A 13,274-nucleotide genomic window follows, 5' to 3' on the forward strand; every position below is an offset into this window, starting at 1 on the left:
CGCTGTATATTCAGTAGCATTAAAACTGCTTTACAATTTACACCTGTGAGTATTTACCACTGGCACATTTTTAGTCCATTCGGTCTACCAAAGACTTACAATCTGACCCTGGCCAGAATTGTACTAAATTGCTGAATGAAAGGAACAACATACAGTGCTATCTGTTATAACATGGTTGTCTGGGTCCATAATTGGAGATTATGGACGCGCTATTTGCTTTCACCTTAATATTGGCATTTCTGTTCCCAATGAATTTATAATGGCCAAATTAATATTGTAGCGTACCGTGGAAAATGAAGAAAGGAGGCACACACACAATCTGCAGGTACTCGAATCCACAGTTTATTGGGATGATTATTCCTGACCCCTGTCACTCTGGGCCATACCAAAAACAACTGCCGCTTGTCTGACTCAGCTGTCAGCTCGGTCCGTGTTGAAGTGGGCTTTGGTGTCCTCGCCTGCCCAGATGTCAAACAGTGCCGGCTGAGGCAAGCTTATCACTTCCCTACCTATACACAGACACACGCACGCATGCACGCATACGTGGCACACACACACACACACGGTCAGTAGACCAGTCGTGTAACAGTGTAAATCCCGGGTCATTACAATATAAACAGTATAATAGAAACTGCTAATCCACCAGTTTAAAGTTTACAGCACTCTTATTTAAATTGTATATTTTTTAGAATAAATGTTGTAAACTGTAAATAAACAACACAGAATCCAAGGATGTTTATACACACTTGTATTGCTTCATACTTGTTTTGTAACATTAACGGACAGTTTGTTTTTACTTTTAGAAGAAAAAAATAATATATAGTACAAGCATGGGAGCTTTATAAGTACTATATGTCCCTGTTTTAACTTAAATGGGATTAAATACGGTAATGTGAAACAACAATAAAACCCAACGTTTGTGAGTCAAATTGCATTTTGGGGGAAATGGGAGCCGTGACTTTACCATGTTATAACCGATTCTGCACTATAACGGGTCGCGTTATAATGGGGTAGTATCTTGTTATGAAGATTCAATAATTCAATTCTTTAAATCTAATGAACCAAAACATTCAATTCTTTAATAAAATAGAAAGTAGGGACTAATTAGCTCATTGAACTGGCATTTGCATGTCAACATGGCTGCTGTTCCAGTAATGGTCAGCTAAGCCAATGTTTAAAAGGTCATTTTCAGATTAAATTATATTGTGATTTACATGGCGTGACAAGAATCCAGGAAGTTAAAGGACTAATTGCTAACGTTATTGGTACTTAAGTCTATTAATTAAGTTACAATTGAGAGTGACTGATCTAATTATATTAGCCCATTCATGAAGAAACTGTTACCAAGGAATCAGTTTCTAACCCTTCAAGGAACAGCTACACTTATAGTAGTAAAAGTTACCACCAGCCATTTCTGTTGTGGTCATTTTAGCATACAGTTTTATAGAGATAAAACTGTATGCTAAAATGACCACAACAGAAATCTCACACACCTGAAAAAACATGTTTCTTTTTTTTTGTTTGTTTGTTTTTTAAATGCACAATTCATTAATTCCTACTGTAACAATGCATATCTTTAATATCCTATACAAAATGTAACTCATTTTAATCTAAGCTAGCTGACCACTGATCTCCTACCGTTCACAGTAAGTGTGACATATGTACATGGGGAAAGACAGACAGACAGGCATCTCCTTATATCCCCATATTCTAGTACTCTCAGTAACCTGTATAAAACAATGTCCTGAACAAGTCTAATCATATGTGGAGAAGCAGTTCTCAGGATACAGCTCTACAGTGTGACACATAAGAATGCACCTCCATAAGATACTATGGCAGACTGACAGAGCAAGACGCTGCGCTTCCAGGGAGCTGAATAGGTGTTCTGCATCACAGCTGCTTATACAAACCCTACCTGACCCTTAGACCGCTTCGATATCATCCTCCCAGCTCTGACTGCCTGGAAGTCCATAACTGCCTTGCATTTGCATCACAGGCATCTTTTTTTTTTTTAACATTCTTCTTCAACCATTTTTTGTCCATTACTAAAGAGATGACTACAACACAGATGTACTGCAGTCATCAGATCTAACGCAAAAGTGCACAGTCTCCATTAACCTAATGCACTGCCTGTGGATGCAGGGGATGTGTATTATCAGCTAGTACAACAAATTGACTTTAATGTTTCAACAATGCAATATGTCAGCGCTGCTCTGTTTTAGTTCCTTCCTTTCAGCTTGTCTTTATTTAATATTGTTGTTTTTATTACATTTTGTATACCAGGCGGGTTCTATTCCAAGTAGCAGCCTGAGACACAAATGCTCCGCCACCACTTCTGTGCCTCTTTATGCAATACAAGCAAACAGCCAAAAAGATCTGCAACAGAAGTTTAAATCAATAGTGTTAATAAGAAGAAATCTCATTTAAAACCTTAGTTTGTACTCCTTTAAGCCTTCCCATATAATGTTATACAAATACATAGCAATGTAGTTTTCTATGCCATATGCATATACAGTAAAGAACTGTTTAGTAACTAATAGAAATCCTATCAGCATACCGTATTCCACATAGAACAGGTAGAGGTCTATTTCTGTAGAACATTTTAGATGGTACAGAAATCTGTTGACTATAGAAATCTCTTGATGATAGAAATTAAATATATTCTATGCTCAAAAGATTTCTGTAATTCTGCAGTTTGTAGATTTTGCCTAAATCAGACGAATGAATGTACTCTGTATTCTGGTCGCATTTTAAAATAGATTCCTTGCAGCTGCGGGAGAGTGGTCAGTTCAGTGCCTGGTGCACTGTATTGGCTGTCAAGATTGGTTTTCAGTAAATCACAGCAGCTGACAAAGAAGAGTACAAAGCATGAGTAGCATTCTTCTATTTTATGCCCAATCCAAATCAAACAATCTAATTCCCATTCTAATCTACAAAAGAATTCAGACTTGCAGTACATTCGGCCAGACTGGGGCCAAAAAAACATAAACAAATCCGGAAGAAGTTATTATTTCATGATGCAAACTGTGTAACTGCATCACAGTGACCACAGGCAGAAATAAAACACACCGGTTTCGATGTCTTCTTATACTGTTCCTGTGTTTATTTAAAAAATACCTTGAATTCAGTTTAAAAAAGCAAAACAAACGCCCATGCATACAGTGGACATAATCCCTATCATATAGCCTTCAATAACGACATGTACCGTTAGGTTACTGTGATCAACATGTACTGTATGTGGTGCAACGATTCATTTCAAATGGTTGTAAAACTTTAGGCTTTATTAGCCCAACCAGATCTTATTCAAAAGTGGTTCATCATAACCTAGTAAATCAATGCTCATGTCAAGTTTCCTCACAACAGAGTGAGTTGTTCCCAAAGTACATCTAAAACCCCCACTGCCAGAGGTATACAGTATTAAAGGGGAAGTAACTTTTTTGCTTTGACAACCAAGGTGATTTAAATACAGAACTTGCTTTGAAACTTGTGGTTGCAAATTTTATTTGTTCTATGGTGCAGATGCTCATCCTTTCACATAACCCTTCTGATATTTCTCTTTTGGTTTCTCTCTCCCTAAAACCAATTGCAGCTACACCACCAGAGTGAAACACAAGGTCCATGATAGTAGAGCGTGGCATTATACAGTATACTGCTGCTATAAAGCTTTCATTAGAAGCACACTGCAAGATGTTTAGATAGCTACCCAGCGATTTATCCTGGGTCAATATGACTGTAGAGCTATATGAGCAATCCCATTAAAGACATTTGGATAAATATACCAAAACAATGTTTAACAAATACCTAATACACAGTTGAATATGTAGTTTGAATATTATAAAAGTCAGAGGGTGTGATGTGCTGTCATAAACACTGCATGTCTATTTACAATCTTTATTTAACTGTTTTAGCGAAATGCAGGGCCAGTTTCTGTGAGCATTATCGTTACATCATTCTCATGAACAATAGCTACAGAAAGGTCAGTGCATAAGCAGGACTTCATTGCAATCATGTACTGTAGAGCATCAATGAAAACATATTAACTAGAGTATGGCACTTTATCTCTCATTCTAAAAGGGATAAATCAATGGATTCCCTGCAAAAGCATAACCTGTGCAAATAGGACATCTGATCACGTCGCTCCACGATCCACCATTTTACAACAAGCCTCAGAAATTGTATAAGGTACCGCAGTATTGAAAGTCGTTCTCAACTCCTTCAGACATCTGTTCTGCGTAGTATATTTGTAATGTCCAAGCGCCAAAACATATCAGAAAGCATTTTGGGATATTGGAGGATGCAGTTTGGTATTACAACGTCCACACTTCTGACAAACCGCACTACCTGATGCGATCTCATTTAGAACGGGACTCATGACTACCCCGAGCCCAGTTCTCGAGTACGGTATTAAAGACTGCGCAGTGTAGACACTATGCTTATTTAGCACTTTTAAAAGCACCTAATACCGTTTAAAGGCATAGTGTGGACAAGGCCTTAGTGTGGCATCTTCATCAGTTTCCACAGTTAACACATAGATCTTGATCATCCATTATTTAATGTGAAGGGTCTAGCTTAACGATTGAAACCGAGGTGTACCTAAATACTACTGCACCATTATTAATATATTATTTCCCTTCTGTTTCCTCCTCTGCTCATCCAAACTGTCCTTATCTTATTAAGTGCCAGTGCCTTCTAGCGAACACCTTTTCTGGGTTAGCAATGCAAAAGCAATATAAAAACCTGATCTGCAGTTGGTGCTCACTAGATGGCGCAGGTGTACTAAAATAAAGACAGTGAACAGGCCTAAATCTTCTACATCTAGAACTAAAAAACATATTTTGAACTCAAGCCAAAGCATCTTAAACAGACTTATCAAAACAAGTAAAAGCATAAGACCCACTCCAGGGGTGTGAAATTCATATTGCCCGACGACCGGGACAGCAAGAGTTGCCATTTACATTTTTTTTTTTATTATTTGAACACTACTTTGGAATATATTAAAATGATTATGCTTTTTAAATAGATTTGAATAGAAGCAATATTAGTTATTTATTGGGCATGCACAACCAATCGATTGTGAAACTATTAAAATGTGAAGACTGACAAATACGTTTAAATGATAGAAACAAAATTACATATGAGATTAGGCTATCTGTACAGTATCGTATTATTATTATTATTCAGAGACTAAATCTCATGGCATGTGTTTATTTATTTATTTATTTCTCAGTGAAGGGAAAGAATGTACTTTTTGGCAGAATACAGGAATACACAAGTCCTTTAAGACAAGAAAAATCAGAATTCCACAAAGCAGCAGTAATATTTGGCAAGGATTTCGTATCTGTGCTGGAACAAAGTAAAACACCTGTACATCAGCAGTTGAATTTAGCTAAGACGAAAAGTGGAAAAAAACAGGCAGAAGCTTTTCACATTTTCATATTTTTATAACTCCAGGTATTGCTTGTTATAGTTTTACTCTTAAATTTACTCGCAAATGTGTTCTAAACTGTACTGAAAAAAACATTTCCTTAAAGTGTGTTATACATTTGTTGAGATGGGGAGGGATCACAGAGACTTGGTGTATCTCGAAGAATGTAGTAAACAAGTCAAGCTGCAAGCCTACATCTGCTCCTGTGTGTGTGTGTGTGTGTGTGTGTGTGCGTGTGTGTGTGTGTGTGTGTATTATATAAATAATAATTAATACTCACATCCAGTTTATCCATTTCGCACTGTAAAAAAAAATCTTACAACTGGCAACTGACTGAGAATACAGCCTCTTATGAATCATACACAAATAAATCACATATTTATATATTGCAATTTTACTAACTTTTCAAAAACACTCTGCGTCTGAGTAATTAGAGTACCTTGTGTCTGTATAATAACACATTTACCGTAGACACTGTGATGAACATTATAGATTTAAATGTATAGAAAACATGCAAAACGTCATCTTGCAAGATTTGATGCATCTTAAGTTTGAGGGCCCTGAATTTGAGGAGCACGACCTCAGCAGAGCTTTTGAATATTGGCTTACTTCTGGTGCTACCAAGTATGTGAGGGGCCACAAGTGATTTAAAATATATAGTTGTATTCAGGCACGGTGATTGCACAAACACTTCACGTACATGTGAGCACTGGGATTGCACAAATTAGTTCCCGTGCTGGGATTCAAGTGAATAATTAATTAGTAATTGAATCCCTGCACAACAGTATATATAGATGCACGTTTCATTGTTTCAGGGTTGTGTGTTCGGTGAGTGGAGAACGGGTGTGGAGAAGAGGTAAAAACGATTGCTAAAATAACAATTGCTAAAACATGCTGGCTTATTAACCAGCACGATAATTGTTATTGTTTATCTTTTGTTTTGTTTGTTTACCGTTCGTCTCGTTTTGTTTGTTCATTTATTAAACTGCGCAACAGCGCAATTCACCTCGCAGTACTGTGTGTTTCTTCCGGGTTTGACGTCACCAATACAGCCTGCTTGCAAACATCAGCAAAAGAAAACAGGATAATTAAAAAAAAAATGTATTAACAAAATTATCTGATGCCTCTTTTTAAAACAAACTGTTAATAGGTTTTACTTTTAGTCAGCGAGTACAGTAATGGCTGCACTTCAAACTGGATTACAACTACGCACGCTTTTTTTTTTTTTTTTTTATCATTAGAGTTTCCATAACTTGAAAGGGCTAAGGACCATTCCAGTCCAGGTTTATATTCCAGTCAGGCACAGAGATTAGTTGAAACAGGAAACACCTGCAATATGTAACTCACACTTAAGTAAATGGCTGTCATCCACAACTTCACACACTCAGTCATAAACTGGCGGCTAAAACTGTTAGAAACTCAGATACATTTTTTGACTAAATGGCCTCATTACACTGATGAAGGCATCAGAAGAAACATTTTTCTCCTTGATAGTTTTACCCTGTAAATGGGCTGTCCCTCAGATGACAGACAATTCATTTACTATGCAAATGGAATGGAATCCCTGACATGCATTCTGTAATATATCAGGCCTGCATCTCCCTGTTGCAAGATGGGCAAAGGCAGATCTAATAGAAGACAATTAGTTTGATAGATGCTTCTGTATCCAAGAGTCATGACTATGGGTTTCTGAAGGTGGACAATATTCAGGAATGGTCATGTATCCATGCAGGACAATTTAAACGCTTTGCAGACTCACACACCTCCATGTGAAATCAGTGCTACACTGACTGTCCATGGTGGCCCTACAGCACATCCTATTGATGAAATAAACTGCACATTTCCTTTTGTTTCTGTTTTTTTTTTTTTACTGTCCATTTACCTTTTTATTATGCTGTGATCTGCCAGTTTAGATCTAGCTTCCTTTTATATTGCTGGCAATACACTGTATGGACCAGATGGGGCTGGAGTTTCCTAATATGAGGACACTTTTATATAAAAAATGTCAGAAAACTAGAACTGATGAGAACTGAACTCATACAGCAGTTAAAGCACATTACAGAATACCCTGCAACGTTTAGAACAAACACATTACATTACCTTCGCTGGGTCCTGTGTTGCCCATATCACAGCGTTCTATTTTTAAACATATTTCCTTACATTTTGAAACACACATCGTGGGTCAACTGGGCAATACATTTCTCACCAGAAAAAAAAAAAAAAAAAAAGTATTTTAAGGATCACAGTGTAACCAGATCACACTCCCTCCTCTTTTTCTGTTTCCACAATATGCCACTCATTTCAAGCAGAGCACCTCTCTTTGTATTAGCGCTCACACTACTGGGATGTACCTGTGCTAGCCCTGCAGGCACACATTGAATAAACTAAACTAAAAGTTGAAAAAATAAGTAATTCCCTAGTTTATTTACCTACGATGTGGGAGTAAAATATCAAAACTATCAGCAATGTTTAAAAAAGAATTGTAACATGGAGAGCAGCAAGTAACATTTTAAAGTAATTTTGCACCTTCATGAGGCATAACTAATAATGTTAATCTGCATTCAGCGGCTGTATGCTGTTAACCACAGCCCAGAATTTAATATAAATGGATTATCCATAATCAGTTTGTTGGGCAAACAGCATCTCTGATGTATTCTGTAAATGATAAACTGTATAAGCGACATCTCCCCGTTGAAAATAATCTTCAGCCATTTACTCAGTATCAAAACAATCAGGAATATGTTTTTAAAAAAAAATAGCTGTGATATGGACAACACGGAATGCAGCAGGCAATGTAATGTGTTTCACTTAAACACTGCAGGAGGCTCGTTAGCACTTTAGCACTAAAATATGAAGAAAAAAAACAACAATCCGAGTAATTGCAATACGAACCAATGATTGCGAATAGCATAAATGGTAAAGGGCCAGTAAATGAATGAAATGAAAATGTAATTTGAAGCTGCATACTCTTGAGATGAAAAGCTAAAAATGTAGGGGTTTTGCTGCAAACCAGCACAGCTGCCAAAAGCTCAGAGCCTATTAGCTGTGGTAAATGTCTTTGTTTTTCTCTTCTGTGCAGTAATGTCCTGAACTGCTGAATAGGTTTATTGATTAACCTCAATTAGACACTTTTATGACCAAATAAAAACATGACTACTCTATTCAGAGACATAAGCAGAGTGGATACAAATGTTTTGAAGACTATACCTTATACTGTACCACTTAACTACCAGGAAAATGTAAAACGAGAATAAAGTCTTGGATGTTTGCTAAACTAACATTTGCTTCTGTGCCACCAATGTTTTATTTATGACCATGTGGTAAATCACATGCCATGAACGCTTGTTTGCTTTAAAAATAGAATCACCAGACTTATTGATCTAAACTGTGCTCTTTTAACAGTCTTTTAACAACAGAAATTAAAACTTAACAGTACTTGCATTGATTCATAATCATAAATCATTGTTGGTTACTGTCTGATTTTTTAGCGCACTGTTTGATTGCAGCCTAGTAGAGAATATATATACAATAGTGCAGCTCAGTAGCTGTTTTACCCACATGTAAAAGAAATATACACTATGTAGAAGGTTATAGCAATTATATATCAATTCTATATATCTCTGAAATATAGCTCAATATGTATATATTATTCAAATTACAATTATATCTCTGAAATACAGCTCAATATGTATATATTATTCTAGTATTGTCCATTTTACATATCACAGACCCTTTTGTCACTAAATATCTTGGTATCCCTAAAAAATGAATGATCCACTCTTATATTACATACAGAGGTACTCCAAATACTATAAATTTACAACGAGTGCAGAACTAATGTATCCCCTACCTCACCCAAAAAAGGGGCTTCTGCAATTTGTGAATGGGTGCCAACACTGCTGCCACTTTTGTTTTGCATTTATTCATCAGCCCCATGCTATTATGAGGTTAGTATCCTGTATTTCATATAGTCAAAAGGGCATTAACTTATTGAAAATATAATCAGGCACATTTCTGGTCTCTTTCATTATACAGTATTGGAGTCATCCAACTACAGTATCCTTTATAAAAGAGGGGGCTTTATGAAGATGGCATCAGTGTAGCTCACCTATCCTGCACCAAGAGGATGTTTGCCTAAAAAAACACACATAAAATATAAAAATGCGTTAAATTGAAAAACCCAACTATATCTCCTCACGCGACCGCTGAGATTGTGTAGCACGTTACGGGTTTTGTTGCTGCTCTTATCCTGGCACTACCTTCCCAGGTCTTCTCAAGATACATCCGTCTAACTGTGGCCAAGACCCGCTCTGGAGACCTCTCATTTCAAAACAATACAGCCGTGTGGCAATATTTCAACCAGAAACAGCAACTGTGGGGATGTTTAATTTCTCCCCAAAACACTGGTGTTTTTTTGTTTTTTTTTGTTTTAAATACTGTACTACCAAGAAATTGTGTTTTGAATAGCCTGCACTGTTTGTACCAATACTGTCTGAGTAAGTGCTACTCCATAATTTAGACCGAATACGCATCTTCCATCATAACGATTTTATTTCCTTTTTTGGTCTTCATTTGTTGTTGTAAGCACAAAGTAACAGTTTACAGGTTTTTGTACTTAAAATAAAGCTTATGATTTACAAAGAACTCGGGTCTTTTCAGAGTTACTGTTTTTTGTTGTTTTGTTTTTTTAGTTTAAAAACACATCAGTAGTGTCGACGCACCTGGGCCGCCACCTATATATTAAATATACGACGTTTCCTCATCATAATAAACACGAACAGACACGCACCACATTCAACCTACAGCTTCTGCGAAAGGAACAGCCACTAACCACGTTTTAGCCGCTGACATCAAAATGTGTTATTGTCCCTTTTGGGTTGGACTTTTTTTTATGCAATGGGTCGGTTCGTTCTAAAATAACCCGACACGTTTGTTTAGGAAGCGTTTAAATTCTGATTAGAATCAGAATGACAGCACATTCCACATTTTATAAATATTGAGACAACATGTACAAAATAGTCAACATTGTTCCTTACCTTTGCGGTATTTTCTTTTGAAGCCTGGACAATGAAAATATTAATTTAGAATGCCAGTGGTGCACCTAAACTGGCCAGTCATCACTTGCTGTCGTGATCAAACGGTTCGTCCAGCACTGTAATTTCGTATTTATTCAAATGCTTGCGGAATTTTGCATCTTGGTGATTTGGATTTTCAAATAAGATTACGAGTCCAATAATAGCTGTCGTTGGGTGATCACCTCTATTCAAACCATGACAAGGGTCTCAGCAGCAGCTCGCTCTAGAAGTAAACGGGGAATGTAATCCAGTGATCTGCGCACGCACCACCCAAGCCACCGGTCCTCCTCCCTGCTCTCTCTGTGGTACAGCGACGGCAGGCTGCAGCAACAGCACTGACGCGCCAGAGCACAGCAAGGTAACTCGGCTGCCAAACCTGTCAGCCTCTCTCACCTGTCAGTTGTTTTTCTTCACTGGGAACAGATTGATAATAAAAAGAGAATGGTTCGTGACCTCGCATAAATTGGACCAGCTAGACGAACCACGATGACGTCATCCGTATTTTCTCTGTTGAAATGACATTGTTTATAAATCGATAACACGTTATTTTGTTTGATTTATAAATTGTGGTTGGGAGACTGTACTACAAGTACGACTTAAGGACCCCAGGTTACATTGGTGTCAACTTGCACAAAACAAATTCGTAATTTCCCTTTCTCTAAACTTAAGGCCAATACAAATACATATGTATCTTTCTCCAGCCATGATGTTAAACTACTGCCATTAGTGTTTTATGGGTTTCTTACTGGCTGTAGAATTGTTACTGGTTGTTAAAATGTTTTAGATGAGGTTCCCCTCAATTCTTGTAGCTATCCTAATGGGAGTCTTATTTCCATCCCTGATACTGCACAGTGGATCATGTGATCAGTCACATGCTTGAGCTGTTTTGATTGCCTCATAATAAGCCGTCTTTATTAACATTTTTTAATAAAGTATCCACACCCACTGTTTATCACTGACATAGGACAAACGTCCCTTCATGACAGCCATGTTAAGGATATTAAATCCTGTTTCCAAATTACAGTAGGACATTCATCCCTTTTTCATTTTGTCCACAGGGACACATCCAGCTTTAGAAAATGCTTCTCAATTAGAAACTCATCTATTTCAACAAAAGAATCACATTTTTATCTGGTCTGGTCTGCCTTAAAATAATTCAGCGGTAGTGCTGAAGCAAGTAACAGGAAAGTAATATCAGCTCTCAGCAGTGATGTACCAATTCAAAAAAGTGTAAAACTGAGGGACCCACATGTGTCTGTCTGGGGCTCTGGGATATTCATTCAATAGAGCAGTAAGATACAGTTTGTAACAATTAACATAGAAAACAGCGACCACACTATTATAAAAGAAAAGGGTGGTAAAATAGTATTATTTATTTATTTACCTACAACAGACAGCACTGACTCTATTAGCCTTCTTCAGTGTCTGGAAACGTATCCCATAGGAGATGTATGAGACCATCATGCCAGGAAACCCCATTGCAGCAGACAATGACCTGGCAATCATCAGGAATTGAAGGGTGTTCCTCTGGACTTGAAGAATGTCATCATGCTAAGCAGAAGCAGTGACCGCAGATGAAACTAATGCGTTGTTTAATATTTGGAGAGCTGACAGAAGTGTCTTCATACGAATGAGAGTTAATTACACAATATGCAAAACCTAAAACCAGGCGTCTTCACCAATAAAAGCTTACCACAATACATTTGCACTGTAATTTAGCAGTTTTCCCAATATGTTCCCATGGTTATTCTATGCATTTATAGTAGTTTGCCTTATTTTATTATATATGCTTTACTGCCTTGGCTTTAGAATGCTTACTATGCTTTATTATACAAAGTGAATCTTAACAACAAGAGAGTATAAGATAACTATAATATTACTCTTTAAGGACAGAGGCAGAGCAAACCTCAATAATAAGCAGTGTATCACAAAATAAGAGGCACTATATTGTACATGTTAACGGTGCAAAGTTGCAAGAGGCCTTGTTCCAAGGAAAACCAATTAAAAAGCAAATAAAACTGAACATTAATTAAATTCACACGGCCTTATTTCAGCATAGGGGTTATAAAGTTTGTTTTCCATATTAAAAAAAAATGCCATTTGTGGCTTTAACATTAAGGAAAAACCACAAATACTCTATCTGGCCAGCAATCAAAGAAGCTGCCCTAACAGTGCTGTTGCAATTAATTCCATTCACTCATTGTTATAGTTTTTGTCAGCCTAAAGTACAGCATGTGTCAAATCAAATAATTTCGGGCAGGTTTTCTAGCAACTACTTTGTATCAAGACAAACTGTGAAGAGTGGTTCTAGATCTGCAAACCAGCAAAGATTTCACATATGCAAGACTGCTTAATTTAAGATTTTAATGTGAGTGTAACCAAAGCTTAATGATTTGTGCTCCATAAAAATAAAAATAAAAAGTAAAATTAGGTTGAAGTGGCATAAGGATGCCTGCAAACGTTTTATAAATGCAAATATTATTGTACCATTTTAAAGAATGATTAATGCCAAAGGCACAAACATGCACAGAGAGAGAGAGAGAGAGAGAGAGAGAGAGAGAGAGAGAGAGAGAGAGAGAGAGAGAGAGAGATAAACAGGCTCTTTCCTCGTGGTATTTTATATTATCTTCTCAACAGTCCCTAATTAAGTGGCCACAACCTGCATCATCTAGGGTTAAGCTTGGACCAGCCACAAAGTCATATTTAGTAAATCCTGGCTCAGGGGAATTGGTATCACTCCAAGACAGCCAGCAGTCATCCCACAGGGCAAATAC

At 37.1% G+C, this 13,274-nt stretch overlaps 1 protein-coding gene across 1 annotated transcript in view; it reads right to left on the reverse strand.

The window, feature by feature from the left end:
• The window catches only part of LOC121320632 (retinoic acid-induced protein 2-like), a 30,314-nt gene extending 19,528 nt beyond the window's left edge, over positions 1-10,786 (reverse strand). The window contains exon 1 of the mRNA XM_041259139.1: positions 10,462-10,786. The gene's annotated coding sequence lies outside the window, so the exon portion shown is untranslated. The remainder of the gene's footprint in view (positions 1-10,461) is intronic.
• Positions 10,787-13,274: the final 2,488 nt, after the last annotated feature.

The sequence above is a fragment of the Polyodon spathula genome, chromosome 9 (assembly GCF_017654505.1).
Source record: "Polyodon spathula isolate WHYD16114869_AA chromosome 9, ASM1765450v1, whole genome shotgun sequence".
Lineage (NCBI taxonomy): Eukaryota > Metazoa > Chordata > Actinopteri > Acipenseriformes > Polyodontidae > Polyodon > Polyodon spathula.